Source organism: Acomys russatus, chromosome 4 (genome assembly GCF_903995435.1).
Source record: "Acomys russatus chromosome 4, mAcoRus1.1, whole genome shotgun sequence".
Classification (NCBI taxonomy): domain Eukaryota; kingdom Metazoa; phylum Chordata; class Mammalia; order Rodentia; family Muridae; genus Acomys; species Acomys russatus.
In genome coordinates, this window is record NC_067140.1 from 85139164 (window position 1) to 85156331 (window position 17168).

Consider the following 17168-nt stretch of genomic DNA (forward strand, 5'->3'; position numbering starts at 1 on the left):
GAGCTGCCATGTGCATGGGTGCTAAGAATTGAACCTGAATGCAGTCTCTCCAACTTTGGGGTTCTTTTTTCTTTTCTTCTTTCTTTCTTCCTTCCTTCCTTTCAGTTAAATCAAGGCAACCTAAGACATTTTATTGCACTTTTTAGTTTATGGGGTAAAAGGAAGAGCAGTTCTCCTTAATACTTTACATAGCTATAATAAAATATCTGAGAATTGTAGGGGATTACATTTCTCAAAAATTGAGATGAAGTAAACAAGATTTAAAGCCTTGAATATTCCAGTAGACTCTTCCCTGACAATAGTAACAAGCACTAATTAATCATATCAGGTTTTCATTGCTGCTGATGTTTGATCTGAAGTACAAGTCAATATCTACCAATTCCACTTCAGAAGTGAGCTTGGTGTTTAGTGGAACTTTGGCCTCAGGCTGTCCTTCCTTTCCATAGGCCCATTCTGACTCAATCTCCAGTGAAATCTTTTCTTTCTTGTTCGTAATCAGGAGCGCCTATATCCCATTCTCTGAGAACCTTGCCTACTCCAACCTTAAAACCTAAAGCCTTGGCATTTTTCTTCTTCTTTGAACTTGTTTGAATATTAGTATCAAAACCAGTTCTATCCGGGAGTGTCCCTGTGAACCAGCAGTGAACAACACCTCCCTTTTTAGGAAAGTTGGTTTTAGCTCCCTTTATAGAACAGATTTTGTGTATTTCAGGGGACCCTCATCAAGAATCTTTTCAGACTTGGTTTCTCTGGATTTATCATCATTAAGTTTCATGTTTTTCACTTGCTCAGAAACTTTACTTAGTCTCAGTAGCCTTGAAATGCTTACTTTCAAAATGACGGTTATAGGGAGTAACCAAATGGTCCTTATTATCAGTCTTAGCTACTATATTCTGTGAAGTTATTAAAGTCTTAGCTTTTTTATGTTTCCCAATAATTTATGCTCTGCAAGAAAAGAATCTGAACTCTGATCCAGCAGAAAGTTGATAATGTCCTCCTGGACAGCTGCTTGCTGTGCAACTGCTCCACAGTCCACACACGCTGTGGAACAGCCACCACTTCTGCACACTTCTTCTTTCTTGCAAATGGTTTTTAAGATTATAATTGTAACATTTCTTCCTTCCCTCTGCTCCCTCCAAGATTTCTCATGCACCTTCCCTGTTCTCTCTTTCAAATCATGGCCTCTTTTGCTTAATTATTATTCCACATGAAAGTGTGTGTGCGATGGTATTGGGGAACATGTTTTTTCTGTGTATATTCATTGTAATTATTCATATAAAGAAAAATAGAATGTAAAAAAAAAGAATAAAATGTTGATTATAAAGGGAAAAAAAAGAAAATGTGTGTGTGTGCACACGTGCGTGCGTGTGCGTGTGTGTGTGTGAAATGATGTTTCTGCTTGTTCCTCTGTCGTCTACATGCTGCTGAGCCATCAGGTGAGGGTTTTTATTCCTTATTTATTTTGGTTTTTCAAGACAGGGTTTGGCTGTCCTGGAACTACCTCTATAGACCAGCTGGCCTAAAACTCACAGAGATCCACCTATCTCTGCCTTTTTAGTGCTGGAAATTAAAGGCATGGGCCACCACAGCCCGGCTGTCAGGTGAGGTTTTAATTTCAGACACTTGGCCTGCAGTTTGGAACATCTATATTGTCTTTTTAAACTAGTTTATCTACTAAGATTCCTGGTGTGCATGCTCCCCTGCAGAACATGTTCTGTCACATCCCTAAGTAGTCACAGTGGCAGAAAGGAGCTAAAAGCCACTTGGTCCAACTTCTGAATCACCTGGGTGTGTTTTTTCTTTAGAGTAGTTTTGTGACTGCATTTCTGTGACAGAGTTCAAATTATTTCTTGGTTTGTGAGATGAACAGCAGACATGTTGTGGGTTCTCTTTAAAATTTCTTGGGGGAACACTGATTTTTAATTTCATTAGGAAGCTGGCATCATGTTGAAAACTGCCTACTATGCAGCAGCTCACATCTCATTTCAGTTTTCTTAGCTGAGTGTTGGGAGCTGCTCCATGTGTGAAAGGTTTAGGGGCATCTAAAGACTTGGGCAAAATGTATTCATAGGATGTGTGAGTCTCTCTCTTTATGGGCCTCAGCATTTTAGTATTCTCTCATACACACACACATACACACACACACACACACACACACACACATGAATAGAAGTTTGATTAACTCAAAATGTTAGATGCTGTAAGTCCAAAATCAGGTGACTTTATCACTTACACCTCTGTTGACAGTCTCCTGGTGGTGACATCACATTAGCAGGATCCAGTGTAGAAGAGATCACAGAAAGCCAGAGAGAGTAAAGGTATCAGGCTCTCTATCTCTCATTAAAGTTTACTCTTTCAAGAACCTTCTGGGGTCTCACTAGAACTACATTAATGTCCATGCTCTTGGCCCTGCCTTTTAGTTGTTCTACCACCTCCCAACACTGCCCTACTTTATACAAAACTTCCAGCATGTGACCTGTGGAGGCACATCTTAAAACATACCCAATTAACTACAGTCCTAAACTTTTGGTTTGTTTTTATAGTTACTACGACTGTTTGATCCACCTCTTCCCTCTATTTTTAAATCTTTAATTTTGTATATAGGAGTGTTTTACCTACGTGTATGCTGTACACCACCTGCATGCCATGTTAACTATAGTGCCCCAAGGATATAGGATGCCATGAGGTACACAGTAGGTGCTTAGTTAATGCCTGTTGGTGAATGAGTACTTTATACCTTGCTTCTCCAGCTCTTTTTAAATCTTGAGACAGGATCTGGCTGTTTGTTCAGGCTGGCTTCAAACTCCTGGGTTCCAGTGATTTCCCCAGCATCAGCCCCACCCACCACTAGCTGAGACTGCAGATGCACACAGACTGCATGGGCTTTTCTGTCTAGGACATGGGCTGTCTGTGGCTTAATACTGTTGTCCCTCTTCCCTGGTAACTTAGCCCTGCAAGTTACAGTGTGCTGCTGATCTTTTTGCTTCTTCCAGCAGAGCACTTTCTGTCTTCTGGATGTGGCTTGGCATAAGTACTCTGTGGCCCTGAGCCATCAGACTGGGAGCCCTGTGGACTTGGTTTCATTTTACATGAAGGAAGCACCCTGGCTTGACTTTTCCTGTGGCTCAGTACAAGTCATCACAGACAGTCATCTGTGGAGAATCAGATTGATGAGGTCTATTGACACAGGCTCTGCTTACAGGTAGTTGTTGGAAACTATAAAGAGTGCAAAACATAAAATCCTGGAGAATAATACAAGGCCTTGGAAACAAAATGACCTTGCAGAAAAGCAAAGCAGAATGTGTGAGCCAATGACTTCATTCTTATGCTCATGTAAGAAAGAGCAGAGTGCCCAGAGGCCTTCTGCTGTGAGTAAGAAATGGGGTCATAGCTGTCTCTACATTTTACTGTTCTGCGTTTCAGCTCTGAAAACCACTTGTACCAGGACACTCAGCACCTCTGTTCTCCTATTTAGAAATGCCCCTCAACATCTTTTTAAAGGTTTGTGAGAGGCATAGAACTAGAGACATATACACTGTGCCCTCAGCTCTCAGCAGCCAGCTATATCTGCCTTCCAGGCAATAGACAGACAATCATAGCTTCCTGAGTTCTGCTTGGGTCCTGGTGATGGTCAAGATGAGTGTTACTAATGCTATTGTTGTTATTTGTATGGAAGGAAGGCTTGTGCACTTCTGCCTGCCTCATGAGGGGAGGGCCAGAGACTCAGGTGGCAAGCTGCAAGCCCTTGGATGCCTGGTGCTCACAGAGCCCAGGAGAGGGCACTGGATCCCTTGGAACTGGGTACAGATGGCTTTGATCTGCCATATGAGTGCTGAACCCCACATGGCTGAACCCATATGGTAGCTGAACCCCAGTGCTCTGAAAGAGCAGCCAGTGCTCTCAAGTGCTGAGCCATGTCCCCTGCTCTGCCCCTACCCCCACCACATTTCTTGAAACACATTGCTTTGAAAATACTGATCTTCTGACTCCAACACCCAAGTGCAAGAATTACAGGTGTTATACACAAAGACTGATTTTCCTCAGTGTTCCAGCTGCTGTGAAAGTGGCGACCTCTCTGCCTCATGACTACACTTCTAGAATCCTTCTTTTTGCTTACCTTCTTGAGGGGTTTCTTGAAGCCATGAAATAGCCATTCCTTGCCTCCTTCTATCAAACTTGACATCCTGTGACAAACAGATTTTAAAAACTGTGGATATTTTACTTGAGTGTGTAGATGAGATAAAATGAGAAACTTTATGAGAAATAGCATTCCATGTTCTCCTCACATCTTGCAGGAATTGATCAAGGTCCTTGCCTTCTGTAGACACTACATGTTCCTTCATTGTCAGGTCAGCATTGTGTTCATTTCTGAACTGCTTGTTGTAGTTCCTTTGAGTGTAATATAGGTTTGCTTGCCAAGAGATGAGTGTAGCAAGCTTAGCTAGAACCTGCTAAACATTATGAGTTCTACAACTAACCCAACATTGTCTTTGCACATGTGGAAGCAGTTTTCAAAACATGTCTGTGTGCCTAGGATATAGTGGGGTTGTTTGGAAAGGATAACATAAACCAAGTTGCCTTGGAGTGCCTGAAACTCCTGGCATTGAGGAGATATGCCTTAGGCATTCTGCAGTGTGCACATAGGTCATTAGTTTGTGAGAGGCTTTGTCTGCATGTAGGAGAAAAGAATGCCTTCCTCTTAGCACAGAGTAACCAAGGAAAAGAGGCAAGCTTCTGCAGCTGGTGGTAGAGGATCCATTCAGAACCAGCCTTCTACTGAGCAGGCCAAAAGATGCAGTGGTAATGGCCTGAACTTGGAAGCTGCAGTCAGTCTACATGCCGCACACAGGAGGCCTCAGTCTAGATCTCTGTGGGATCAGGCTGCTCATTGTCTTTGGGATTTACCTTTAGCACTAAAGCTTCAGTGGTGAGGGGAGTTCAGAAGATGCTGTTCTGGGTCCAAGTGAATCAGAATTTTGGATCACAAAGCTGCCTTGGATCAGGGTTGACCTCTTTGTTTGATCTGTCAGAAAGCCCAGGTCCAAAGAGATTAAGGTATTTGACAGAGCCCTTTATAACTTCTCAGAGAAAGGACATGCCAATAGCTTCGTTCCAGGGGTTGTAGGAAAATATTGCCCACAGTGGCCCGGGCTGCACAGTGGTGGCCATCATCACTTGCTCTGACATGGCAGGAAGTGCATGATGGCTGTGAGGATCCTGTGCCCTTAACTTAGACAGGGTAAGAAAGGCCCTAGAGAAGACCTGATGGAGAACCATGGGGAGATTGTCTGTATGAGATGCTGAGAGAGCAGAGGACTGTGGGAGGGGAGTAGTCATCATCAGGCTGAGTTGGGTTCTAGTAAATCAGGCCCTTCATACCTCAGAATCTGGCTCTTTGGAAATAGATCTTGAAGGAGCTGATGATGGGAAAAGAAGGTAAAACGGGAAGTACTTTGTCAGCCTACTTTTAACCTTGAAAGAATGATTTGGGTATCTAGTGGTTCTCTGAACACACCTCTGAATGTTCTGCAATGTCATGTAGGCTGACAGGGTCTCTGTAAGGGCAGCTCAGACTCTTGGAACAAAGGCTCAGTCTGAACTAATCGTCACTTTCAGATGCCAGTTACAGGATATAGGTTGCGAGCTGTGTATATGGCTTTTAGTACAGTTTAGAGTTCCTACCAACTGTGTGCTAGGATGCCTCACTGGCTCAGAGATACATTTGCTTATATTTACAGTCCTGTTATAGCACCCAAAGGACTTCACATCCTATACAGTGATATTTGTCTACTTATGTTTTTTACTGCTAATATTTACGATAGCAAAGAAATTAAAAGATATATGTCACCTTATAAAAGGATATTGGTACATGGCACAATGGAATTTTATCCAACTGTGAAGAATGAATGGAACTGGTACAGTCATATTAAATGAAGCAACAGGGTCCAGAAAAGTCCCACATTGCACATTCTTTCTTGTATGTGAAACTGACTTCAAATTCTTAAGTTTCTTTGTTTAAACTGGAGCATCTATAGGGTCCTGGAATAGAGAACAAGGCCTTTGAAGTAAATAGGGTTCTGAGTTCTAAGAGTTCTTGGTGGGTGGTGTCTATAGGATCTCTTGTGCATAGTATCATGCCATCTAACCAAAGGGATATTTGATTTCTTTCCCTGTTTGTATTCCTATTTTTCCTTGTCTCATTACTTTAGCTAAGACTTCAACCATTGTATTAACAGGAGTGTCAGAATGCAGACTCTTGTGTTGTTCCCTTTGTCAATGTGAATGTTTTGATATTTGCTCTCTGTGTAGGATGATGTTGGCTAGATGTTTGTCATGCATCAACCTTTTTTATGTAGGACATCATCGTAGCCTCTCCATGAAGCTTGTCATTAAAGGATCCTGGCTTTTATCACAGACCTTCTCCATGTTTATTGAGATAACCATAAGATTTCTATCATTGGGTCCATTTATGTGATGAATCACACATATTGATTCATGTGTATTAAGTCCAGCAATATCTCCAGAATAAGGCAGACTCGATCATAGTGAATGATTTTCCTGGGATGGGCTTGAATTGGGCTTGCATGTATTTTACATGTATTTTATTGTATTCATTTTCAAGACAGTCAGTCAGAAATTTTGTTATTGATTTTTTTCTATCATTTATCTGGGTTTTATATTGGGGCAATATTGGCTCCATAAAAGCATTTGGCGGCATTTCTTCCTTTTTTGTTAGAATAGCTTGAGTAGCATTGGTGTTATTTCTCTTTGGAAGGTGTGGTAGACTCCTGCAGCCTATGTGGTCCAGGGCTTTTTAATTTTTGACTACTGGGTCATTCTCACTACTGGATGTAGAACCGTTGATATTATTTATTTCAACTTGATTTACCTTTGATGTCATATGAGTCTAGAGATGCATATTTGTTTTAGGTTTTCCAATTTGGTAGAATATGTTCCTAAGATACATCCTGTGACTTTCTGAATTTAATATCTATATTGGCTTCTAATTTTATTGAGTCTCCCCTCCAATTTGGTTAGTTGGCCTAAGAGTGAGATTTGCTCATTTTCTCAAAGAGCCAAGTCATTGTTGCATTATTTGTATTGTTGTATTTATACTATTTCTGCTCTGATTTTGTTTCTTAACATCTACTACTTCTGTATTTGACCTTTTTCTCATTTTGCTAAGGTGTCATAGTTTATCACCAAGCTCTTTCTGATATGTCTGATATTTTGATGTGCAGGGTTAGGGTTCTATAACCACCTCTTAAGACTCTGTGGTGCTAGCAGGCCTGGAGGTTCCTCCAATGGAATTGCTATCTATGTCCCAGGTGGGCCAGGCAAGTTGAGAGCAGTGAAAGAGAGCTCCAAGCCAAAGGCTGTTTGTTAAGGCTCCCCTGAGGCCTCCTCAGTTCAGTTCTGCTGGGTTCTCTATCTGTGTCCCTGTTGGGTCAGATAGGAGGGGAGCAGGCTGAGAGAGCTCCAAGCCAAACCTGCTGGACTGGCTCCCAGGCCTCCTTGGTATAGTGAAAAATGTGTGCTGTGGCCCACGCCAGGCTCACCTCTCTTAAGCAGACCCTGCTATCTGCTGTCAGATGGGCAAGGCCTGAGAGGAGCTGGTCAGACAATAGGCGAGGAGGGCTTCCCCTTTGTTAAGACTAGGGATTGGTAAAAGGTAAGGGAGGGAGGGGGGTAGAAAATGGAAGGATCTATAATTGCAATGTAAAATGAACAAATTTTTAAAAACTCTCTTCATTTTATCCCATAGGATTTGGGATGTTGCCTTTTCTACTGTGTAACAGACAAATGTCATTACAGTCCATCCTGTGTGGGGATAGCAGCACCTGCACAAATAGGATTGGAAGTTTAAGACACCCACATGTGTAAGAGAAGGAATTTTAGGGATTAGATCTAAAAGTGCAAGAGGTGCAGAGCTATCACCACAGCATCCAGGATGCACAAAAATATGGTAAGTTACTACTGGCCAGCCTGTGAATAACAGTAGCAACAAGCCTCAGAAAAAGAACTGTCACCATGGATAAAACGGGAGGATAATATGCTGGGCAAAGGAGGCCACAGGAGAAGAAATATACTTTATAGTGGAGCCTAAAAGGAGATGCTAAAATGATTTAAAAAAAAAAAAAAAAAGATGGTCTAAGAGTGGAAAAGAGCCAGTTTGTAGCGAGAAGTCAGAGATCTGCTGTCCATGTGACTGTGCTAGATTATTGTGAATTACAGAGCTTCTTCTCACCCACGGAAGTAGTATGATTAGGAGATGTATTGTGAAATAGTGGCATTTGATGGTTGAAGTATACAATAGAATTTATTTAAAAAAAAGAAAATGACGATTTTTTAAAATAGCAGATACTGGTGTTTGGTCCAGAATCATACACGTGACACTCTTAGTAACACCTGTGCAGGATCAGAGTGTCAGTACATATCCTGTTGATGATCTTCACCCAGATACACAATGCCTAACATCAGCAACCACTCAGCTTTTTGGGTCCTTTGAGGAGGATTCAGTTTTGCAGGTTTTGGTTGATGCTGCTGTTGTTGATCAAAAGGACTGTCAGTGTTTGGTATGTCTGGCCCTTGCAGATGGCAGTCTTTCTTGACTATTCTTACTGGGGAAGTAGCATGTGTGCTTAGGTGACCAAAGGGGAAATAATACCAGCTAAGTGTCCTTGGTCCAGGCATACAGCAGTGGAGGTGGTGGATGGAAGGGACTTGAGAAGCACCTTACACTCCCTTGGCTCCTGCCAAGACAGAGAGGCTTCACCCTCACTGAAGAAAACTGCCAAACAGCCTCATGCACAACAAGGGGTCAGTACAGGGTCCTGAGTGCTCTTGGAAGCAGCAGACATTGTCAGATGTTCTTCTCAGTCCATCCAATTGTGAGTCTGGCTTTTGCCCCCACATCTCTGTTGAATAAGCAGGAACCTCTTCCATCAAAGAGACCTGAATGAAGACAGTTTAGGTAAGAATTACAGAGTCCAGTTGTACATCACCCTGGAACTGACCATGCTCTTCCCAGTGCCCTGAGCCAGAAAGAATCACCTGTGTACCTCTCTTCCATCCAGGGTGTCTGTGCTCAAAATGTGGCCCTTTCTCAGGGGGTCCTTGCAGGTGAGGCTGACCTCAGGCCTTGTTCCATGTTGAGTGATGTTCCTGGTGGTTTTCTGCAGTTTCCAAAGCATGGGTTTTGGAATGTTCACAGATTGGCACCAGAAGTACCTGGTCTTTCCTAGCCTGCAATGGAGATAATATAGCAGCAACAGCAGCAGGGGCAGCAAGGATATGTGCATGCCAGGAAGTAGCTTTGTGGTAAAAGTATTTATATCACTATATAGCATTAGATGGTAGGGTCAGGAGGGTGAGGAATCCAGTTCCTCTTTAACCATATTTGAGTGTCTCTGGGTCTTTCTGCTTGGTGGAAATGTGGCAAATCACCATGCTCCACCCAGAAGAAACCCACACTGTTAGATCAGGGGATCCCATTTGTTTTTCCATGAACAGTTCCTGACTCCTACACTACTTGTTACCAGCTCCTTCTCTGGACTAACATGGCAAGCACTTCAGACTCACCTTGGATCTGCTCAATAGACAGTGAGTAGGTTAGCCTCACTGTGTGCCCTGGGGCAAGGTAGGGAACAAGGCACCTACTGGTTTCCCATAGTTCCTAGGAATTAGTAGAGCAGGTACTTAATGTTTCAGATAAGGGTGGAGACAAGAGAAAACTGATTTGGAGGGACATCTAGGCATTTCCCGAAGGGAAACTCATACAAATTAGGAAATTACCTTGTTTGGAATGGGAAGCCTCTCCATTTTTGAGCAAACCTCACCAGCATCCACTGTGCAGAAGGCACAGTAGGAGGAGCATATGTCTGTGTGTCTGTGTGTGTTTCCAACCAGATGTAAAGAGTACTGATCAAATGACTCACATTTCAAAGCAACATACACAGTTATAGGCTACAGCTGGGGTGATCTGTGAAGCCTTCAGGGTCTCTGTGTGTCTGAGCAGTAGCTGTGATGCTATGGACGCCTGCACAGAGCTGTGGGGCTGAGCTGTTGCTGTCCACTCTGTGTTCACTTCTGGACTCGAATGGACCCTCGCTGCGTCTCAGTTTTCTGTTGCTGGCTCTAATGTGGTCAGTGACCTATCACTTGGATCAATGCAGCAGGATGTGTCCTCTGAGTTCCTTTCTCTGCTTTCAGTGCCACTATCTCCTCAGCTCACAGGTACCTGAAGACAGGTAGCTGGGCCGACATTATCACTGTCCATGGAAGGTTCTCTGAAGTCTGGGATTCCTTCTCAGGTTCCATGATAATCACCAGCACTCCGTGGATCTTCCTGCCTGGGATTCTGAGTCCTTTTCGGAGCAATGCATTGGGCTATTATCGCAGATATGAGGGTAAGTCATAGAGGCTTTACTTGACAAAGGTTCAGAGATCTCTGGCTGATCACCACTGTCCCCAAATATTATGTATGCCCCAGGTGTAATGTTGTCTAAAATCTGCTATTGCTCCTAAAACTGTTTTTTTTTTCCTCTCTTTTTTCTCAGACCTTAGAAAATTCATACAGGGAAAACTTTTCTCCACAGATAATGTTAGAAGAGGGCATCTGGCCAAGGTCTTGAGACAATGATAAAGTTTTTTGTTCTGACTGTGAGCACCTAAGCAGGAACTGCATAAAAGAAAGTTAAGACCTAGACTTAACAGTGCCTGGCTAGATACTGTTACCTGTAGAAATATTCCTTGGAATCTGCTTTGAGAGCAATAGAAGGTGGGCTTAGAATATCATGCTTTACAGATATTTTACAATGGAGGACCCCTTTGCAATTAGCCTAGGCTTGCATAGCACACCTGTTATTCTGGGACTGGAAGTAGGTCAAGTTTTTTCTTTAGAGAACATTTAGCTCAAGCTATGTTGCTAAACTTTCCTGAGTATTGTTAAGAAGTAATAAGCAGGTTATGCTGACTGTTGTTTGGAAAATAACTGATTTTTGTTGTGGGTTACAAATTGTTTTTGTTTTTCCTTGTTACTTTGTTGATTTTTTATTACCCTAGTGATTTTAATGATAAAAAAATCATGATGTAATCTGTAACCAAAAAAATTGAACTTCATTTCAATAAAATACTAGGGTTGGCCCATGGAGTTAGTTAGATAGCAGGCAGGGCAAGCAAGTACTAGACATGAGTGATCTAGAGTGAGGTGAGGAACAGCGAGAGAGACAGATAGATGGGGAATGGCAAAAAAATGCAAGAAATGAGAGGGAAAAAGACGCAGTGGGGGACAGCAGGAAGAGAAGTAGAAAGATGGGTAACAGCAAGCAAGGAGATAGATGATAGATAGATAGATAGATAGATAGATAGATAGATAGATAGATAGATAGATAGACAGACAGACAGGAAGCTAGTAAGCAATGAGCAAAAAAACAGCAGAGTAACAGCAAGCAAGATGATAGTTAGCTGGACAGACAGACAGCAAGCGAGACAGAGACAGAGACAGAGACAGATAGAAAAGTTTTCCTGGGCTTTAGGACCTTCAGCTTGTACAGCATATGCCTGGGTCTCCTGGTATTTCTTTCTCCTCTGTTCCTCAACCTCTCCTCAACAACTAGGTCCTCTAGTTAGTTGTTCAACCAACGGTTGGTTTCCCTTAACCACCTATTCACCACCTGCTCAATTCTCCCTACTACAGATCCTCCTCTCTTTTCTACTCTTCATAGTTCCTGAAGCTAGTCTCGGGGAGCGGCAGCCTGGGCTATTCTGAGAGTGCTGTCAAGCATGGAACTCCTTACGGAAATAGGCAAAAGGACCATTAGCTCAGACTTTCCTTGCATAATCTTCCCTCTCTCCTTAGGGAAAACTGCAAATTTACCCCTAATTTCAGCCTCTGATATGGATATAGCAGAAATTGCTACCTAATTCTTTCCTCCTCTATACCTGGCTACGCCTCAGTGAGCTGCTATTCACCATATTGTAAGTCTCCAGGTAGTACAATGCCTCCCAGAGCACTTGAAATGTGCAGAAGAAAGGAGCCTCTTAATAGGAATATGCAGGACTATTGCACTGGGCCAGCATGGGACCACAGGCTGCTTCCGCCTGAGTGCTCCATTGCTCCCTCCACCAACCCTTCTCCAGCATCCTTGCCCAGCGTGTTGGGTCACTATCCTCTGCAGTCAACCTCTACTTCAAGTTTTGGAAGATTCCTATTAGGAGAGAGTACAGGATAGGATTTTTTCCCTGAGATGATAGATAACAGTGTCACCAACCCCCACAATGAGCATGGTAAGAATATGTTGAGACAAGAGAAAGAAACTAGAAGCAGCAACACAAGCTGTGTACTGCTTGGGAAATAATCTTCTTGAAGGCCCTTCCAGTTGTGCTGTCTCTGTGGGACTCTGGGCACACCCTGGCACTGCCCTGGGAGGTCTGTTTACCATAAGGTTGACCTCTTGTCCAGAAAGGGTCCAGTGCCTGTGCTTCCTCCCTGGGCATCCTCACTTCCAATCTGGTTCCTGGATGTGGACTCCTGGGAGGATGGCCTCGTATTTGTGCCTATAGATTCAGAGATCTCAGTGCCCACATCTTGTGTGTTTTCAAATCTTGAGTGTCCTGAGTATGTGTACCCTGAGAATGTCAGTGTTGTTGCTGTTGCTGGAATTGATACTGTTCTGAATCTCTCCAGATGTCTCTTTTCTGATGTGAAGATGATGTCCATGCTGTAATGCTGGGTTTTCTGTGAGGCTCATCTTCACAGAAGAAAGGGTAAGAGGCACACTATGCCTCCTCTTACATCTTTTCCTTTCATCTTTAGGCAGCTCAGGGAGACTGGGAAAAGTAAAGGGAGGAAGGGTAGGGACACTAGTTCCCCTCCTTATAGGGAGAGGAGGGTTGGGAGCTTTTGTAGGCTCTGTTATACAACCCTGTCATCCAAGTGGCCCTGCAAGGTCAAATTCTGTTTTAGAATTAAGTATGTTGCCATGGTACTAGTATACTTTTGTTCCCTCAGAGCATCTTTGAGCTCTTTCATTTTGTAACCATGCAAAAACATTTCAAAAGCAAGGCTGGATGCTGATTCTCTAGTGATTTCTTCATCATCTTCACTCAATGTGTCTTCATCATGGCACAGCCACAGGTGTGCCATGACTTCCTCCATGGAGAGGAAGTCCATAAAGCGGTTGAGTAGGTCTTGAAGCTCTAGGGAGGGGTGATGTGGGATCCAACAGTCTTGGGAAAGGACCTGCCACTTTATCTTGGAGTGATCTGTCTCTCAGAATGGGAGGTATTCTCCAAGTCTCCACATGTCAGGTGGAAGCCCTTCATATTCCTTGCAACCGAACACCTCAGGAGCACAATATTGTGGCATTCCACAGAAGCCTGTGACCTTTTCCCTGGAGGCCAGTCTTTATCCCAAGCCAAAATCAGTTTCATGTGCCCATCCCAATCCATAAGGATGTTCTCAGGTTGATGTCTCGGTGGGCAGTGTTACAGCTGTGGATATATTTGGCAGCCAAAGTCAGTTCCCTAAATAGAGTACATGCCTCCTCCTCCAGATGCCTCAAGGCTGAAGAAGATGCTTCAACATAATAGTTTTGGGTGACTATTCAGGTAGAAAACTGTCTGTGTCATCTTCTCATTTGGAAAGCTACTAACTTGCACTCCCAGCATATTCGGGTAATCAAGTTTATTCCTTCTCAAGTCTCTGATGGAGATGTCCTATTGCTTTTTGCCCCTCTATTCCTTAACTGCCTTTCCTCTTTCCTAACCAAACTTGGAAAACCAATTTCCAAGTTTTTAATCACTGACTCATCAGGCATAGCCAACATCTTGCCACCAAAGATGGCACTGTTTTCTCATCCAGTCATGGACATCTCATCTGGACACGGGGACAGTTCCTTATTGGTCCACTGGAGGACTCCTGGGTTCTGAAAATGTTTTTCAAAAAGTCAGATTCCCTCTTCTATGAAGTAATAACAACATATGGCTTCAAGGAAACTTCCAGTTCCTCAACCCATTTTTGAACTTAGGTTCATGATTTTGGTCCTGGTTTTGTTCTCAGAACCCACACAATGGCTCACAAAAACCTGCAATTCTTGTTCCAGGCATCAGATGTGTTCTTAATGCTCTCTCTCTCTCTCTCTCTCTCTCTCTCTCTCTCTCTCTCTCTCTCTCTCTCTCTCTCTCTCTCTCTCTCTCTCTCTCTCTCTCTCTCTGTCTCTCTCTCTCTCTCCCCTAGTCTCTCCCCATTGCCTCTCTCCCCTCTCTCCTCTCCTCCTCCTCTCCTCTCCTCTCCTCCCCTTCTCTTCTCCCTCTCCCCCTCCCCTTTGCCCTCTCTCCTCTCCCCCCTCCCCCTCTCCCCCTCCCCCCTCTCTCCATCCCTCCCTCCCTCTCTCTCTCTCTCTGTCTCTCCTCTCTCCTGGTTTTTCAAGACAGTGTTTCTCTGTGTTTTAGAACCCTGGCTGTTCTGAAATCACTTTGTAGACCAGGCTGGCCTTGAACTTAGAGTTCTGCCTGTTTCTGTCCCCACCCCCCCCCCCCGCAGGGTGCTAGGAATATAGGAGTGCACCACTGTGCCCAACTTAGGCATCTCTATAAAAATAAAAATCATGCAATCAGATTGATTTATGAATAAACAATTACTTTTTAAAAAAAAACATTTAATAATATAACAAAGGGTATTTCTAAAATGTCACCTAAAAACTAAGGAACAGCCTTAGTGTTCTGTGCTGTGGCTTACCCTCATTATAGAGGTGTTTTGATGCTAATTCAACACCTCAGAATGGAGGGCAGAGAGAAGCCTACTGTGAGAACACTAAGCCTTTTTAGGAGTAATAGTATCATTCCCACACATTGCTCAGCAGGAAAATACATCATTAAACAGAGTAAGAATGGGTTTTGTTTGGGGTTTTTTGTTTTGTTTTGTTTTGTTTGTTTTGTTTTGTTTTGTTTTTTGGTTTTTTGAGAAGGGGTTTTGCTATCTAGCTTTGGCCATCCTGGAACCCCCTCTGTAGACCAGACTAACCTTGAACTCACAGATCTGCCTAACTCTGCCTCCAATATGCTAGGATTAAAAGCTGGTGCCACCACTGTTGGTCTGGATGGGTTATGCTTGCTGTAATTTCTCAGTGTGAGGGAATGCCACTCCATGTAGAGTGCCAGTCTTCTTGTATTCTTTGCTTCTTTAGTGGAGTTTCCCCATGATCAGTTCAGGGAACCCTCCTACCTCTTTTTTTTATCTCCTGCCCTTCCCCATATAGTGTTCCCAGTTTTCTCATTTCCCAGATCAGATCACTAGTAGCCTAGTGAGATTAATTTGATCCTTGGAAGCCATGTAAAGGTAGAATGAAAAAATCAGTTCATAAAATTATCCTCTGATGTCCAGGCATGTGTCATGGCACATATGCGCATTGGATACTTGTCCATATCACACTATGCACATGCAACCATAGATATACATGCATACAAATTAATAAAATCATCTCTTGGCCTATTGATGGCTCAGCAAATAAACGCACCTGCATTTATAATATAAGTGACCCAAGTTCAAAATGTGCCCTACAACATTTCCTCTCTCCTACACATACAACCCCACCATACACAAAGATAAAGGACTGCCATTTTAAAATATAAATACACAAATTAGTATCAAATGTTTTCTATTCCCAAAACAAAATTAAAAAGACATGACATAATACCCATCTGTGTGGTCAGCAACAGAGAGGTTTACCTGTCATCAGATGGCATGATTTCTCCCTTAGTGCATCTCTGCAAGCTAGTCTGGTTGTGAAAATAGATTCTTTTTCTGTCTCTACTTCTCTGTGTACATTTGGCATAGGGATATAGTACAGTTACTTATGGACAGCTGTGTCTTCCTGATTTTTGTCCTTGTGATTGATGGGAATACTATGGTGAGCCCACAGTTCAGTCCTGGCTGTGGGAAAAGTTCTTCCTGATATTCTATCCCTTGTCCTGAGAGTTCTAAATCTGTCCATCCTAGGTAGTAACCATGGACATTCCATGAGCATCATACATCAGACATTCTGCCCTTCCCACTCAGGCGATTCCTTACACAACTATACTGTTTGGTACTCAGAAAACATTTGCTATAGCCTCTATAAATCCCAGGGTTCTTAGGTGTGTATAAATAGTTACAAGGTTAAGAATACTGGCTGTTATAGAGAACCTGGGATCAGTTTCCAGCACATAGAAAACAACATTGGTAATGTCAGCTGTAATTGATGCATTGCACTCTTCTAGACTCCTATGCATCAGGTATTCATGTAGTGCATATACATACATACAGACTACACATAAAGAGAGAAGTAAATCTTTAAAAAAAAAACTGTAGGATTCATTCTTTGCAGTTACTGTCTTCTTCTGATCTCTGTAATGTGGTCCTTACTTGCATTGCTTTGACAAAACTCTCAACTTCATAGTTCAGCTTAGGGAATATTGAAGACTGCTTGAATTCCTTTTCCCTGTGTGGTGGCCTTGGAAATTTACATTGTTTGTTTCCTAAAGCCAAGTATCTAGAGAATTTTGTTTTATTGTTTTCTATTTTGTGATTAACAAGGGGTGTACCTTAATAGGAAAGATTAACTTAGAACTGGGTATAACACTCACTCTCCTCAACTTATAATCGTCCTGCCTTCTCTTGCTAAATACTGGTATTGCAGATGTGTGTCACCATGCTAAGTCCTGTAAAATGTGATATATATTGTGTTTTCCCCTTCAATGAGGTGGAATGGGGATGGAGTTTTAGTCTGTTGTGTAAGAAGCTTATCTTAGGGAAACACAACACAGATGTCTATTTAGCCCAAACAAGGAGCCTAGGACAAAACACAGTACATACAGTAGCAAATTCCATCTTGGAGAACTCTGAGTTTAATAAAAGAGTCACTTTCAAGAGTATGGCTGAGGGTTACTTACAGAAGCAGAAATGGCTCAAAAGACAGAGGCATCACCAAAACCCACACACGCAGAGGTGACATCTCACAAAAGCTGAGAAGTAGCAGCCTACTGACCCTCAACAACAAGAAGTGCTCTTCCCAGGTAGCTCAGTTGGTTGGAGAATGTCCTTTCCAAGTGGCTCAGTTGATCTCTACCACTTCTAGGAAGTTAGGCTGGTTTCTGTGTCCTCTAGGTAGCGGATCTGGTCTGAATGT

General features: G+C 42.8%; 1 pseudogene; it reads right to left on the reverse strand.

Moving 5' to 3' along the window:
* Positions 1–319: 319 nt before the first annotated feature.
* On the reverse strand, positions 320–13174 carry LOC127188496 (peptidyl-prolyl cis-trans isomerase FKBP3-like; annotated as a pseudogene).
* Between the last annotated feature and the right edge of the window lie 3994 nt (positions 13175–17168).